This window comes from Tachypleus tridentatus, chromosome 2 (genome assembly GCF_004210375.1).
Source record: "Tachypleus tridentatus isolate NWPU-2018 chromosome 2, ASM421037v1, whole genome shotgun sequence".
Lineage (NCBI taxonomy): Eukaryota > Metazoa > Arthropoda > Merostomata > Xiphosura > Limulidae > Tachypleus > Tachypleus tridentatus.
In genome coordinates, this window is record NC_134826.1 from 112293348 (window position 1) to 112310453 (window position 17106).

Genomic DNA, 17106 nt, shown 5'->3' on the forward strand with positions numbered 1-17106 from the left:
TCTCTGATAAAATCAGATAGGTCTATGTGTTCACTTAGGCAGCTAGAACTAAACTGAAGTGGAGAGTCCCTTTATATATATTACGAAGGAAAGTTTTAGAAAATTCTCGTATGTTCTACAACGTTCTAAAAATTCGTGTAAGTTCTGCAACATTCTAAAAAGGTCTTGAAAATTCTTGTAATTCGAGAGAATTTTCTCTCAGTTACTTAGCACTGAATCTTCCTGGAATGTTCTGGAAAATGGGTAAATATGAAAATTTCATTACCCAAGTCACAAAAGCAAAGTATGAAGAGAAAAATGGGTCTTTTCCATTTACTTTAAGCATAAGCAATTGGGAAATAACACTTTGCCCAGAAACAAGAAAAAGTGAATTTTTTGTTACGTAGTGTATTTGATCAAGAAGAGCTGCACACATGCAATCTGTCGTATTCTATACACTCTGCAGGAAACTTCCGAAATATAATTATTATGACACGACAGTGATATCTTTATTATTTGTTTAGGGATAAGCCAGAGAATCAACAGCAGAATCTTCTTGAGGTGCAGTTCAAAATCATATGTTAGGCTTGTTGACATCACGAACCTAGAAATGCATTGGGAAGAGATCTTAGAAAAGTAATTATAAGCCTTCATTCATGTACTGGATATGAAACATTTATATCGTTTACTGGAAAATGGAAATTGAAAGCATTGAAACTTATGATATTGGATCCAAAATTTTTGGAAGCATTTACATCACTCGGCCAGATTTGGGCCTTTCTGATGAAACATTCACCATAAACAATTTATAATCTTGTGTGAAGTAACCTGCTGATTTTAAACTTGGTTTAAAATCCACAGAGAATGTCAAATGGCCATATTAAGTTTTCTTTTCTCTGCATAAAGTACAGAGTATCTCAGCAAACCATCGTGACCGTTGTTGTAGATATCTGTTTATCTGTAGGAAGAAAGCTATTCATTTTGATCCAAATCAATATAAGCTGTGTGGAAATCTCAGAAAACTTAGATGCTTCTCTGACGAGTATACTGGACATCTAGTTCTGGACTTTCGTTACTCAATCATTATAGGGAAACATAATTGCAAATTACACCAAATTTAAAATACATTTCATCACGTTACCTTCGTTTTAGATGCTTACATGTAAAATAACTTGCATTTTTGATAGATGGACAAACACCTCGAAAAATGGTTGGTAAAAGTAGTTGAGTTGTGGATCTTAAATGTCCATCACATTTTCTCAGATATTTAAGATATATGGCTAACAAAAAATATATAGGCGGTTTGCCTCTTTGTTTGATAGTGAACTCTCACTTTTGAGGATATGAGTCATGGACTATAAGTGTTGCACAACTTGTAAAGAGTCCCAATTTCACAGAAGGGTAGAGAAATAACGCTAAAAAAAAAGGACCAAAGATTTTGCAATGGCTTTAGTATGACAGAAAACTATTTTAAGAATATTTGGGAAATAATAGCCACAAAAATTTAATCTTACTCTTTCGTGTTAATGTTGAGTTTTAGCTTTATTTGAGCACTTAATTACAATTATCGAGTGTTACATGGCAGTAAATACTGAGTCAATCTTTAAAGCTTATGGTTATTTGCCATTGTAAAACTGTATGACAGTAATCAGTTCAAACGCTTTTATTCAAATCTGAATTTATGCAACACGCAGGAATGCAGCATTTAGTTATAGAAAAAAGATCCTCTGCGATAGGTTTGGCTGCTTATGTAGTTATTTTTGAATGGTTTTGTATATTCGGTCGTACATCACACTTAATTTTTGCTATTTTTTATTTCTTGTAGAACATTCTCTAGGTTTTTTTAGTTTAACAAAATAAAAATAGATATTTTGGTTCATTTGAAAGAGAATAATTTCATTGTATTCGCCGTGGGGACTTTATAATGTGACGATCAATCCCATTATTCATTGGTAAAAGAGTAGCCCAAGAGTTGGCGGTGGGTGGGGTGATGACTAGCTGCCTTCCCTCTAGTCTTACACTGCTAAATTAGGCACGGCTAGTGCAGATAGCCCTCGAGTAGCTTTGCGCGAAATTCAAAAACAAACAAACAATACAACAAATGTTATCATATTTATATAGATCAGTGAAAAATACATCCTACGTGATTTATTCCATTTGCATATTTTTACAAATTATTGCTTTTAGAGAAGAAAAGATCAAGTTTCGAAAGCGTTGGTATGATAGGGTATCGTATTTCGGAGTTAAACTGATATCTTGAACCTAAATGATTTTCTAACATTATGAATTTACAAAGTGTTGTTCATTCTCCTTTTGTACGACAGATGGTAGCAACGGTGGTGGAGTGAAGATATAACTTGTTGCGTTTCCCAGAATTCATTTTGAATACTGATATAGAGCGGCCTGATTCCTTTTCAACATTATTACTTCACAGAATTTGTGAATAATCTATTTTAATTGATCAAAGCTAACTATTTTTAGATCACAGTTTTATAACGATCTAAAAACACATCGAGAATCATGTACATGTTGACACCGCTATTGAATCATATCTTAAATTTGATGTAAGTTACAACATAAAACGTTCCTAATTGTATCAACGATAAGTATTACGAACTTACTAAGTTAAAATTTGGAATTTAATACCATGCGGTGAACAAAGCACATTGTGTAGCTTTATGTAAAAACAGAAAAATATAAAAAAACAGAACCAGTTCACATATGAATAAATCAAAATAATAGAGAACTTTTAACAAGTAAATCCAAAATTGATACCGTGACCTCTTCGTTAGAAAATCCGAGCTTCCGCAACTAAAGTAAAACCATAGCTTCACACGTTGAAGCCATGACTACGTTATAAGAGTGATTGTAAATTCATATTATTTGTTGCAGTACCCAAGAGTTTGTGGCGTGCTCTTCACTAGCTGCTGAGACGGTTGAACTGATATGTCGTGCAAACAACCTATACACCCATGACTTGTATCGTTTTACAGATGCATATTCTTGTTGATTTTACGGGTTATTGCTGTTTAGATATCGTTTATGACTTATTCGACTGACTATTGGCCCGGGATGAATAGGTGGTTAACGCACTCGACTCGTAATCTAAGGATTGCGGGTTCGATTCCCCGTCGCATCAAACATGCTCGATCTTTCAGCCGTGGGAACGTTATAATGTGCGGTCAATCCCACTATTCGTTGGTAAAAGAGTTGGCGGTGGGTGGTGATGAATAGCTGCCTTCCCTCTAGTCTTACACTGCTAAATTAGGAACAGCGAGAGCAGATAGCCGTCGAGTAGCTTTGCGCGAAATTCAAAAAACAAACAAACATTTTCTTGGGTTCTTACATGTTTAAAAACTTCATTATTGGCACTGGTGAATGATTTTTTACTGGCCTCTTTCTGATTGGTCTTGATGATAAAAGTTTATCTATATATATTTTTGGTTTACTTTTCTAATTTCATGAAACACACAGGATGTGCCTGCATTGGAAATTCTAAATTCTTGATCCGAACATATAATGTTATAATCCAATTGTATGAATATTTTGCCTCGGAAAGGATTGATATCTTCGGTAGCATGATGTTGCTTATGAACTTTAAACAATGTAAAAATATAGTTTAGAAATATGCCATTCCACGACGAATTTATAACAAGGTAAGTCGTTTATCCAATTACTTAAATATAAAGTACTTAACCTACAACAAACATGAAATTTCAAATTGATTGTTTAAAGAATCCCAAATAAATTAATGTCAATTATTTTAGAAAGAAAATAGAAATCTAATGGCAATCATTAAATAAGCCAAACTAATTAGAATTGTTTTTGCTTGTTTCCTGTTAAACACAAAAGAGTTACACAACGCTGTACTCATCATAGGCCGCGAAACCCAGTGTTTAATGTTATAAGTCTTCAGGCTTACTGTTGAACCACTCGGAGCTCGCAGTTATTAAATTACGAAAGTGATATTAGTTACTTAAAAAAAAATTGAAACTTCTATGAATCGTGTAATAAACATTAAAAGCACTCTAGTCCTGAGAAGAACAAATAAAAACATAGGTAAAAATTAAAAAATTAAAAGTAATATATATTGTTAAAAATTAATGAATTACAGGTTAAAATAAAATTTAAATGAATATCAATTCTTAAACGAAAATCACATACAGCGCCTGTTATTAATGATAATCTTTAAAGAATTCACTCAGGCACAGTAAATTAAAAAAAACAGGATGTAGTTATGAATGATATAAAAAGTAATATAGCCAGGTGTAGATTAAAGGACAGCAAGTCAGGTCTGTGAACCCAGGAGTTCGTTGTTTGAGTGTTTTTAGTGCAAAAATACTTTCGAACTTTCGGTTTGTGGGTGCGCTGTAAGAATGACCTTCAAATTTCTCTACTTGGTCAAATAAAAGTAGCGTAAGAATTAATGATGAACACCAGTAACTAGCTCCATTTCCTATCAGTTCATATTTAGGGTGGCATGAGCTGGTAGCGTTGGGCAAAAACTTAAAAAAAGGGAAGAAACAGTCAGTACCAGTCCTTCAACATTTAAATCACAATAATGCTAGTTGTAAAAAAAATTAGAATTAATAGTCATTGTTAGAGGCCACTTAAACTGATCTTCATCTTAAATAATATTTTTAAAAAATACAACAAGTTCTATGGGTTTTTCTTATAGCAAAGTCACATCGGGTTATGTGATGGGTTTACCAAGAGGAATCGAACCATTGATTTTAGTATTGTAAATCCCAAAAATGGTCGCTGTTCCAGTGGGAAAAACCAAGTTCTTAGAGAAAGAATAATAATAATAGAATTAACAGTAACTAATAAAATTGCTAACATTCATTAAATACGTATATAATTAAACTGGATCAGACATAGATTAATGGTTAGAATTCCAAACTTCAAATGGAAAACCCTAAAGTTTTAGTCACAATATACTGACAACATATTTTGTAAAATATACTGTGTTGGTGTTGCAACGCCGATGATAATTTTTTCTACTTTGTTAAGAGTAGAGAGGGGTGCTGCTGATTCATTGTTTTCCTTCTGGTTGGCAGCTTTAATTTAGGGTGGTTATACATGAAGTGAAAGGTCTCTCACCTAGCTGTTTAGTATAAAAATCCAGACAACTGTCACGAATGAAAATATTATCAACCCTTATAAAATAAAATTGAAACTAATTTATATTCTTAAAAATTAAATTGCAGTTAATTTAATCTTCAATGAAACCGATCACATTATTACCGGATATTTAGTTTACAAAGAGAATATATTGAAACACTGAGAATATATTTTAATCTATCCTTATGCTACAACTTAGAATAATACTGAAAAAAGAAACAGATACCTGATAAAATTGTATATATATAGATTATTTTTATTGACTCTTTTTGCCTTCTTTTTGTTTTTTTGGAAATAAATGTTTGAGATCAAAAGTCTCAGATCAAGTGAACAGCTCAGCATGGTATAGTTTCAAAATTAAACAAATGACTAGGTGTAATTACACAAGGTACCCGAAAGTGTTCTGTTTGAAGAGTAAATAAATCAAACTTTAAGAGTAACAAATACTTTTATTTATTGGTTTTCTAGTTCATATATCATACTGTATTGTAGCCTTCAGAATGCACATTTTTATTCATTGAATGCGCACTTTTTACTCTTATTATGACATTATAAATTGTAGAATTAAGCATCCCTTAAGTGAAATCATTTTAGTGTCTACTGATTTACTTAAATACAACACATTACCATATAGTTGTGCGAATGGTTAAAACAGGTAAGTCCTCCAGGTAGCATTCGGTCCCCTTTCGTGTAAATAAGAGAAACGAATAAAAATATAGTCGACATTTTGGATAAGCTATTTAAGCTCTCTGTAATATGATCAGTATGTTTAAGTGAGCTTTATTTTTGGAGATATTTTTATTTATGTTCGTAAAATAGATTGTTTTTCTCTCAGTGTTGGTTAATATAAATAATACACTGTTCTTTAAATTATCCTCACAGAAATGTGTTTTTCTCTTGTTGTTCTAAAGATTTCTTGTGAGGTAGGTTTCTCCATTGTGTCATGTCATCCCGTAAGTAATATCCGAAAAAGTCAATACAGAAAGTGCATCATAATTTCTGTCTTTGTAGAAGGCGTTAATGACTAAAATGTGTAGTAGGACGTGTATCAAAATGTTCAGACAAATAAAATAACCCAACTCCACTTTTTCAGATCATTATTCAAATAAACCCTTATGAAGACGGATGTGTCTGAGGAGCACTTTAGGCATATAATGCTTTATGAGATTAAAAAAGACAAAAGTACAGCAGAAACTATACGAAACATTCAAGGTGTTTATGGTGTGGAGTCTCTCAATGAAAGAAAATGTCGAAGATGGTTTCAGAAGTTCAGATCAGGTGACTACAACAGCTTATTTGATGCGCCACGTTCAGATCGTTCTGTTGAGCTTAATTATGACTTGCAGCTGGCTGCTCTTGATAAATATTGTGCTGTATCAGTTGTAGAACTAGCACAGAAGCTTAATTCAACCCATTCAACAGTTCACTGTCATCTGCAACAGGTTGGAAAGGTGTCAAAACTTGGAGAATGGATCCCCCATGGTTTGATAGAAGCCAGCCTTAGAGGAAGAGTGAACATTTACCCTTCTCTGCACTCTCGTGAACATAAATCACTTTTTCAATCAGGTTAGTGACTGGAGATGAAAAAAGGATATTTTATAAAAATGTTAAACGCCGAAGACAATGGCTCAGTGCAGGTAAACAGGCGAAAGCACAGCCAAAAATGGACGTCTATCCTAGGAAAGTCTTGATAAGTATTTGGTAGGATATTGTTGGTGTGATCCACTTTGAGTTTCTGCCACTTAATGTAACTATTACACCAGACTTCTACTGTCAATAATTAGAGTGCTTGAATGTTGCACTGAAAGAAAAGAGGCCTGCTTTGATCAATCGTAAAAGTATTGTATTACACCATTATAATGCAGAGCAACATGCAGCAAGGATCACATCTGCAAAGGTTGAAGAGCTAAAGTGGGAAAAACTTCCACATCCTCCTTATTCTGGAGACCTTGTTTCATTTGATTATATTAAACTATCTTGATGGAAAAGAGCTTGGAACAAGTGAAGATGTTAAAACTACCCTCTCTACATTCTTTACCTCCAAACCCGATGAATTTTAAAGAAGTGGCATACAGAAGTTTATGAGTCGTTGACAGGAAGTAATTAATAATCATGGAACATATAGTATTAATTAATTAACATTAAAAGCGTTTGAAATCTTTTGTCTTTTTCTGATCCTAAAATCGGACATTACTTAAGTGTTGACCTGACTATATACTGATCAACGTACACAGTTGCTTCACGTTATTACGTAAAAGGGCATTCAATTACTTTAAATTTGTCAATAATTATCGCTTCAAAAGATATGTATGACTAAGAAACTGTATCAACAACTATATTTTTTTCTCTTGCGAATTACAAAATCTAACTCCATAGGATTTTAAGTTTCTAAAAGCTTTTTCTGTCAACACCCCTGACACTTTGAAACGTTTAGAAAAAAGTAAAAAAAAAAAACATAAGCTTCAGAAAAGCATCACATCGTGAAACACAGATCTTCAAGTAACATCAATAAAGTACAGAATGAAGACAGAAAGTTTGGAGAAACAGAACACATAGTATAAAATGATGTGAAAAACATTTTATTTTTTGTAGTATAAATCTATTGTTGTGTAACTTGAATGAAAAGAAATAAAATTTTACGATTTATTATATCAAAAACATGGAAACAAATCTATGCGGATTCATCAAATTTATTAAACCGTAAGCTTAAGTTTGACACTGCAAATTAATTTTCAGTTTTATAGCAATAAGAAATTTCTAACTTATAAATTGTCAAAAGGTTCCAAAAATGTAAAACATTCCACACAAATGTTACAATGAGAACCTTTATTATCAGAAAAAGTGTAAATACATGAAACATGCCATGCAATAAAAAGCATTACCAGTAATATCTTACATGTCAGGCTACAAGACTGCTGTTATACATTTATGTTGGGAATTGGAACAAAAGTATATTTTCTGAATGTAGGTGAAATAATTTCTTTTTCTTTGACTATTTCTTGTTTTAATTAACCAATAATTTAAACATGGACGTTTTATCGCATACTTTAGCAATATCTGATTTATGAACTTGCCGAAAGAAATTTCAATTTTGTTTACTTATTATCAATACGTTGAAAAATTTTGTGTTGTATTTTACATATCAATTCATCAGAAATTTATAATGACAATAATTATATCAGAACTAATGTGTGTGTCTAGAACGTTCTTTTAACTTACAAGCCACTTTTTTTTTGCTATATTTAACTGAATGATTTTATAAACTACCATAACTTCTTTTTGAGATCGTTATAATAAGTCCTGGGGAAAAGAAAAATATCGGATACAACAGAATATGTCCATTTCTTCTTAAATGTTTTATACTAATGGGTGTTCAACTAAACTTCTCACTACCTTGTCATTATACCAACATTAACTTGTTTGATGAGTAGAACACAAAATTTGATAGGTGCTTTCGCTATCCATGTTTGTTTTAAATTTAGATGTGAAGAACATTTTTTCTCTTTCACATTATTCTTAATACGATAGCCCCAGTATCAATATAAGTTATCTAAACTAGATGAAAATCTCCAGTGCGTATGTATACAAGATAAAACTAAGAGCATCTTGTGTACACAAATACTTAAAGAAGATCTTGCGTGTGCAGCTATCCGTTAAGTTTACAGACCTAGAGTATAGCATTCTTTATTGACTTTGGAGTCCCTGTGCAAACCATACATGTTGGGATCTTATTCTTAAGAAATATCTCATAATAATGATGCTTCTATGTTTGAGTTCTCAAATATTCTAAAACTCAATTTACAGCATCCGTCTTACTCACGAATGGAAAAATGATGTATTTTATTCAAACTTGAAACATAATTAGAACGTAGGCTATTATCTCGTTGAGAAATTAAGAGATACGTTACACTGTCTTTTACCTATCTTAAATTTAAAATATATTTTGTACTTATAATTAAAGGTAAAACCACACAGAATTTCAATGAATGGGACTATTGTTGGAGCTCTGCTATATAGGATGAAACACCTTGAAAACTGGTAATAAACAAGTCAAGAATCGTGCATTCGAAGATCAACAATCTAAATTGTTATATTCCAAGTTAAATAAGAGCAGAAGAAAAATGTCCTATTGCACGTGCGCTACGTTCACAGAACTACTGCAATTGCACAATTATAGCCAGGTTCGTTCTTTCACTTACACTGCTAAATTAGGGACGGCTAAAGAGATAACCCTTGTGTAGCTTTGCGCGAAATTCAAACAAATCTCTCTCTCTTGTTTTTTGTTGTTGTTTTTTTGTAGATCTTGTGATTAACTGCAGCATACCGTTCATGAATATTACGAAATATCAACAGTTGTTAAGACATCCAATTCAAGCCATGTGGACACAAAAAAAAAGGGGTTTACGGAGGATGGACAGTGGATGCAAAAAACCCACTTACGGTGATATGCTAAAAAATATTTGTTTGAAGTTAAGTACAAAGCTATACAAGGGGCTATCAGCACTTTGCTACGATGGTTACCAAACTCGTCTTCTAGCGTTGCAAGTCCGCATACATGCCGCTTTGCCACTGAGGGGCGCTAAAGAAGTGGAAAAGGCACTGAACCTGGTAATGTTATCTGTGAGCCATGTCAATTATCGCTTTGTAAGAGATTTGTAACTATATTTAAGTGCAACAGCATATCTAGTATTAAACAAGTATGATAAAAAAGTTTTAAGATTTATAAAGACAAGAAAGAGTTTACATGTACATTAACCTAGCTAGCTAAAATAACATAGAAAAGTTTAATGCTCCAAAAACTGTTGAAGCAAAAAAGTCGAAACTACAAAACAGAGTTACTTAAAATTACTACACACACATATATATATGTGTATTTACATTTTCACAAATCACTTTAATTATATTAATCTGAATCAAATTAAGGACATTTTTTATGTAACTCAGTTTTCGTAGTTTATTTATTTTCTTGTTTTAGTATTTTCCGGGTCCGGCATGGCCAAGCGTGTTAAAGCGTGCGACTCGTAATCTGAGGGGCGCGGGTTCGCATCTTCCTCGTGCCAAACATGCTCGCCCTTTCAGTTGTGGGGCCGTAATAATGCTACAGTTAATCCCACTATTCGTTTGAGAAAGAAAACCATTGGAAACACAAACAGAAGAAGTTGGTCAGTTTTTCTGTATACTGTATAAAAAGGTCACTTACTTACTTAGATGAAACTTCGGCGAAATAATGAAATTTTGATTCACTCCATAGAGACATTTATAGCGATTTAATCAGCTTCATAAAAACAATAAAATTTAGTTTTGCTGATCTAATTTCGTGAAATAACTATTATTAATATTTTAATATTTTGAAAGTGGTTCTAAACGGGTGAATGTTAAGGTGGAAATTTTGTTTCATTACTCTATTTTGTAGTTACGAACTCCAATGCAATCTCATGATGATAAAATATGTTTCATTAAAAAGCATTTATTGTTATTTTTTGTGGTTTAACTACATAAAAAATGTTCAGTTTTACTAAACACTTTCAATATTTCATTTAATAACATTCTGCCTCCACTTGTTCATATTACGTTTCACTTCTTAAAATTAATCATGATACTACATGGAAAATGTTGTCACGTTTGTACGATAAGAAAACGACCGCTCTAAGCTCATCTTTAGAACTTCTATGTCATAATCTCATCAAAACCCCTTTTATTCCTCTTGAATTGCGCATGACCTAGTGGTTACTGTGATCCTGACTACAGCGTCGTCAGTGCGCTGTATGAAAAAAGTTGGAAATCCAAATATTTGTTTAGAGAAAAGTAGCTTAACAGTTGACGGAAGATACTGTTGACCGGCTGCCCATCTATAATGTATTAGTTCGAAGTTAGGGTCTACTATGCGTAGAAGAGCTTTTTGAATAACTTTGTACAACAATTCAAACAAACATTCTTTCTTTCTGATGAATAAAGAGTTTGTTCAGAGTGGAAAGTAGCCTTGTTTGGGTCATGCCTGTTGCATCATTTCCAGAGATTCTAAGCTTTCTTAATATGTTTTCTGATTATACATTTCATCTTGTAGAAAGTAATGCCTCGAAAATGATAAATCAAATTAATGCTCAGCCAGTTGTGAATGGCTCAGAGATGAAATTCATTTAATATTTGATTCCAAGACTGAAAAAGAAACAAACCACGCAAAGAACTTCGTCAATTTAAAATTTTGAGTCTTCTGTAAAATAAAATTAACTAGCACACATAAACTAGTTGACAAAAATTGGGAAATATCAAAATAACTGTGTGAAAAAATAAATAGATAAAGGTAAAACACACAAATAACGATTTATATCTTGTAACAAAACGTCTTGGCATTTCTTTCACATGTTCCACAGACTAAACTAGTAATGATGTAACAGAAACGGTAAGTCTTCGACGTCCTAGAAGACAAATTATTTGACATTCTTTGCTTCCAGTGAATGTTTCTTAATAGTTGGCAGTAGATTTAAAAAAAAGAAAAACGAAAGAGTCCAAGAGACATTTATTAAATGAGTACATGAAATAGGAAGCAATGTTCTCGTTTGCTGTTGGACACAAGCAATTTATATTTGTTTATTATTCAATTTCATTAATGCGTGAGCTACAGAAGTTTGGTGACGACAACTCAATTTATCTCATCACCAAGAGATTACAAGCATATAATTTTAGCAAGAGAGTAACCTGAAATATATTTTATTCAATTAAAGTAAATTTTTACGCTGGTAAGTCTTAATAGATATTTATGCATGATGGTTTCTTAAAATATGTTGTTTTTCATATGAAACAGTTTTATTTGAATTTCGTGCAAAAGTACAGAAAGGCTATTTTCACTAGCCGTCCCTAAATAGCAGTGTAAGACTAGAGAGAAGGCAGGTGGGTTAAGGCGTTCGACTGGTAATCTGAGGGTGGCGGATTCGAATTCCCGTCGCACCAAACATGCTCGCCCTTTCAGCTGTGGGAGCGTTATAATGTCTGGTCAATCACACTATTCGTTGGTAAAAGAGTAGTCCAAGTGTCGGCGGTGGGTGGTGATGACTAGCTGCCTTTCTTTTAGTCTTACACTGCTAAATTAGAAACGGCTATCGCAGATAGCTCTCGAGAAGCTTAGTGAGAAATTCAAAAACAAAAACAAAACAAACTTATTGGTGTAAAATAGCATCGAATGCATTCTGTTATTGCTCTCTTTTTTAATTCTAATAACGGAAATAAAAATACAACAACTCTTTATCAACGTTGTATTAGTAAGTCCGGGCTTTAAATCGGTGTGTTTAATTTTTAAATTAAATAATACACCTGAATCTCAAATGTGTAGTAGTTAAATCTTGCGAACTTGTTAAGTTATATCGAAATCTCTTGAAAACTTATATAGCACAAGAAAGTGTTAATTTTTAGTTATTGTCGTAATAGTAGCAAAAGTAACTAAATAGATTTATTTAAAATGAGATACCAGTGAATGTATTGGCCGAGGCAGTATTTCTTGATAATCAGAAGTATATTTTAGTACTATGTTTGAGTTTGAAAGAAGTTGAGTATGTTTTATTTTGTTCGTAATACACATATACTTTTTATTATTTATTTGAATTTACAGAATATGTACATAAAGATATTTAGCAAATGTATAAAGTGTTATACCGTTTAGAATATGGAGTGTGACCACAAAAAAACTTGCATGTGTAACACTTCTTTTCCCATGGGCAGTACAAATACTGCAGGCTATTCTAAGTAATTTCTTTTTCCTGTACGTGAAACTTACACAGGAATATGTCGCTTCATGTGAACAGATAGTATTTTTTGGAGATTCTTATGTTTTCACTCCTTGTAACTTCAGATGAATGACCGGGTTCGTTCCTCTTTAGTTCCAGTGAGCCTTCTTTGTTAATAATCCATTTTCCTGCCAGAGAGACGAGGAACTGCTTATGTTTTTATGTTGATTCAGAGTTTTATGGATTATGTATGAATTACAAGGGCCGCAATTTATTAAATAAAGTACTACCTGTTTGGTCCATTTCACTGTTTTTCAGAGAATGATATAGTGTGAAAGATACTGATTTGCACAATCAATACCTTTCATGTGGGTGGAGAACACACACTTGATATTTTATTTCTTCTTTGTTTATTCTAATCTTCTATCCTGTGATAGAAACAAGTGAGTCAGGAATGGTTGAAGCCATTCTCACTTTTCTCCTGTCTTTCCATATGGAATTGAGAACGTCACCTTTCTGTGGAAAACTGTTTCACATTTTTTCTTTGTTGAAACTCTAGCCTTCAGACTTGGCGCCAACTCTTTATTCACTCTGATACTTCCACAGACTCTTGTTTTACGTTCTAGGAACAGGTGTGCAATGGAAATATTGTTAAAATGATTGTTCTGTTATATGTTGTGCCACAATCCAAGATTAGGTGCAAGAACTGAAAGATTAGTTTCCTCCAATTTTTCCCCTTACCAGTATAAGGTTCTATGTTACAGATATAACCTGTGTTACTCTCACCGACCATTCCCACCAGCAGACTATATTTTCCAATTTTGGCAGAGTCGTATGTTAGGAATTTTAGATGTCCCCCTCCATGAAACCATCCCCTCATCCAATAACAGCTGTTTCTTTGGTTAGTATATTGTCCTAAACCTATTGAGGAAATAATTTAGTATTGGTTGAATTTTGAAGATCCTGCCTAATGACTAATCCATTTTCTGATTATTACTGAAATGCTAAAATGTCTAAATTTGTTCAAATTTGTTTCTCTGAGAAAATAGCTGCTTAACAAAAGAGGATCTATTGACTAATAATCTGTTCAGACATTTTACCTTGTCTCTCCAACTAATAGAATGAACCCTACGAATTTCTTCATTCTGGAGGTGTAACTTCTGTTACGTATTGCTACTACAGCGGTAAGTCTACAGATTTACGTGCTTAAAATCAGCGGTTCTATTCCCCTCGGTGGGCTCAGCAGATAGCCCGATGTGGCTTTGCTGTAAGAAAATTACACAAACACACACTGTTGTAACTTGCATAAAATTAATGTAAACATTAGCATTATAAAAATACCACATAATTTAAACATTAGCACTATAAAAGCCTTCTAGTAGCAGAGTGGTATCTTTACGGAATTACAACACACACACTGTTACGTATTATAATTTATTTCAGACGAGTCTCCGATTTATGTTACGTACGTTAGATATTACTATTTCAAACAATCGGAAATTGGATTCGAGTTTTGAAGTTAATTAAATATTAATGTGTATCAAATTTATGTTGCTTGCGAACAATATTGATTTACACAATTTCCTTTTTTAACTACAAATATATTTCAATATCCAAAGAAAAATATCAAAAATTATATATTTTATAATAATGTCTATTACTAATAGTTATTACAAATGATAGTTTATTTACCAGTGTTTTACAAGCATACAAACAACACTGAATCTTATATCTGGTGTACAACTGAATATTTTAGCGATGTGCTAGATCAACGATGAGCAAATTAATCCTGAGTTAATATTGCCACACACCTCTTAAGCTAGCTAACTGTCTTTACTTGGTTTGCCTCACACCGCTTACCAATGAAGATATTTAATGTTCTCGTACAATTTCTAACGTTCATTATAATTCACTGAAGTTGGGCGGTTTGTAATCTTCGAAATCTATGGCGATGTTGGTCAAATTCTACACTTTTCTGATTAGTGAACGATAATAAAACATGTAGTTTCCTAGACCTACAGCGTACTGACCGTAGATGTCCAATAACACTCTCCTTCTCTGTCACTGCTTCTTTATACAAACCACGTGAGACTCCAGAACATGGATGGGCAACTTATTTTTTATAGTAGCCACAACTATGGCTAATGAAAATGATGTTGGCTACACTATTAATAAAAAAGAAATATGTTAGTTTAATAAAAATAATTGCATTTCAACTAACCTTCAATATGAAAATTGATGGAGGTTTTCATCAACAAGTTTCGTGAAATTCGACTTAATATCTACCTCAATGAACATCTTAGTTATGCCTCTAAATGTATGTCAGTAAGCCGAGATCTGTATTTAGACTTGAGAAAATCTAAAGTAGAAAATGTTGACTCACACATCCATGTGGATCCAAATATGGAAAAAAAAAAATTTGAAATTGCTATCTCTAAATTTGAAAGACTCTCATTTGCCAGAAAAGTGAGACATGTCTCTGTAATAGAACATTTTTTGTTTATCTTTTATTAGTTCTACACTTTGCAGGGTGAACAACTCGTCTACAAATCCACACTTATCCAAAGACAAAAAAAGATGTAATTTCCTTACTGAAATTTTCTAAGTCAAGTTGAAATAAATGATACACAAATTCAAATATCAATTTCAAATTTTTATATTTGGAAAAACGTGATTCAAATTTTTGAGATAGGTTTTTGATCCAGTTTACATAGAAGTTATCTTTAGCATCAGATAAATCATAGTCCTTATTATTTTTTAGAAAACTATTCAACTTTGCAAAATGTTTCAAAGCTTTCTTTTCTAATTGTTCCGCAAGGAAGTTTAACTTTAAATGAAATTCATGAATATATTGTGAGTGCTCGCTTATTATTTTACCTCTTACCTAAAGCTTCGTATTCAAATTATTCAACAATTCACAATTTTTCAACGATGTCCATCAAATTTTTCAATTCATCACTTTTGGACATCTGAGCACATAAATTTTCCTGATCCAAATTGCAATGGAAAGATGGCAGCGTGGACTTCGCATTGTAATCAATTAAATGCTGCTTCATAAGAGAAACAAACCTAATTTCGCCCCAGTCATGGCGGGATCACCGTCTGTTGTGACAGAAACCAGTGTTTTAACATCTAGATTGATTTTTTGACATTTCAAGAACTTTTTCAAAGATATTTTTTCACTGTTTTATCTCGTAATCCCCAAAGGCTGGGAATTTTTTCCCTCACTTGAAGATCTGAAGTTACCTATCGAACCCAAAATATCAACTGTACAGTGTCACTAATATTTGTTCACTCATCTAGTGCTAAAGAAAAGTACCAACAGTCTTTTAGTTGTTCAAGCAACCGATTTTCGCTAACTATAGCATTATGCGGACAATTGTTTTTCGACTTAATTGCAAATTATTTACATTTTGAAGAAATCATCTCTCATTTTTGAATAATAATTCTCCAACAGAGTTTCAGTTACCACAACCAATATTTCTTTTACTAGTTTAGCACCAGAAAATGATTTTTTTTAGAGCTAGAATCCAAGCTACTTTATAGCTGGTTAAAATAACTAATTCTATCGATGATAAAAATCTTTTTGGGCCTTCGTCTTTCTGTTCATGAAGTTGTGCTTTCAGACAGCTAATTTCATTCATACTATTTTTACTATTAAATGGAAATTTTACATCAAATTCATTGTGAAAATGTTAAAGCGCTGATTAAGGTTGTATACTTTATTATTTCTAAAACCTTTGTTTCATAAAAGTTACACAAAATATAAATTCTCGATTCATGTGTCATTCTCTTTTAGGCAGTAATGCCAGAATCAATTAAATTGTCTTTATTTTTCTAGTGTTCACCGTCATCTGGATTCTTACGTTTAGGAATTATCCACTTATCCATATTATGGAATTAAAAACAAAATATATTTAAACACTTGAAAGTTACACAATAAAAATATGTTTACAAGCGCATGTAAAACAATTCACACTCGATAACAAACATCTAAATCAGACTGACGTTATAAAATGGGCGGAATCTCTTGCTGTGACTAAGCGCGCAACATTAGCGATGACGTGAGGAAGTTCAGTTGCTGATTACCAAATTTTCGATAAAAATAAATGACGGAAAAGTTGATTCCTAAACTCGAGCTGGCCACAACTGTGCTATTCACTGGCCACATATGGTTAGTGGCCATGGAGTTATCCACCCCTTTTCTAAAACATTCACGAAAGCTCGCGTCAATACTTTTAATCACTAATGTTACATGCACAGATAGTATATTGTTGATCCTTAC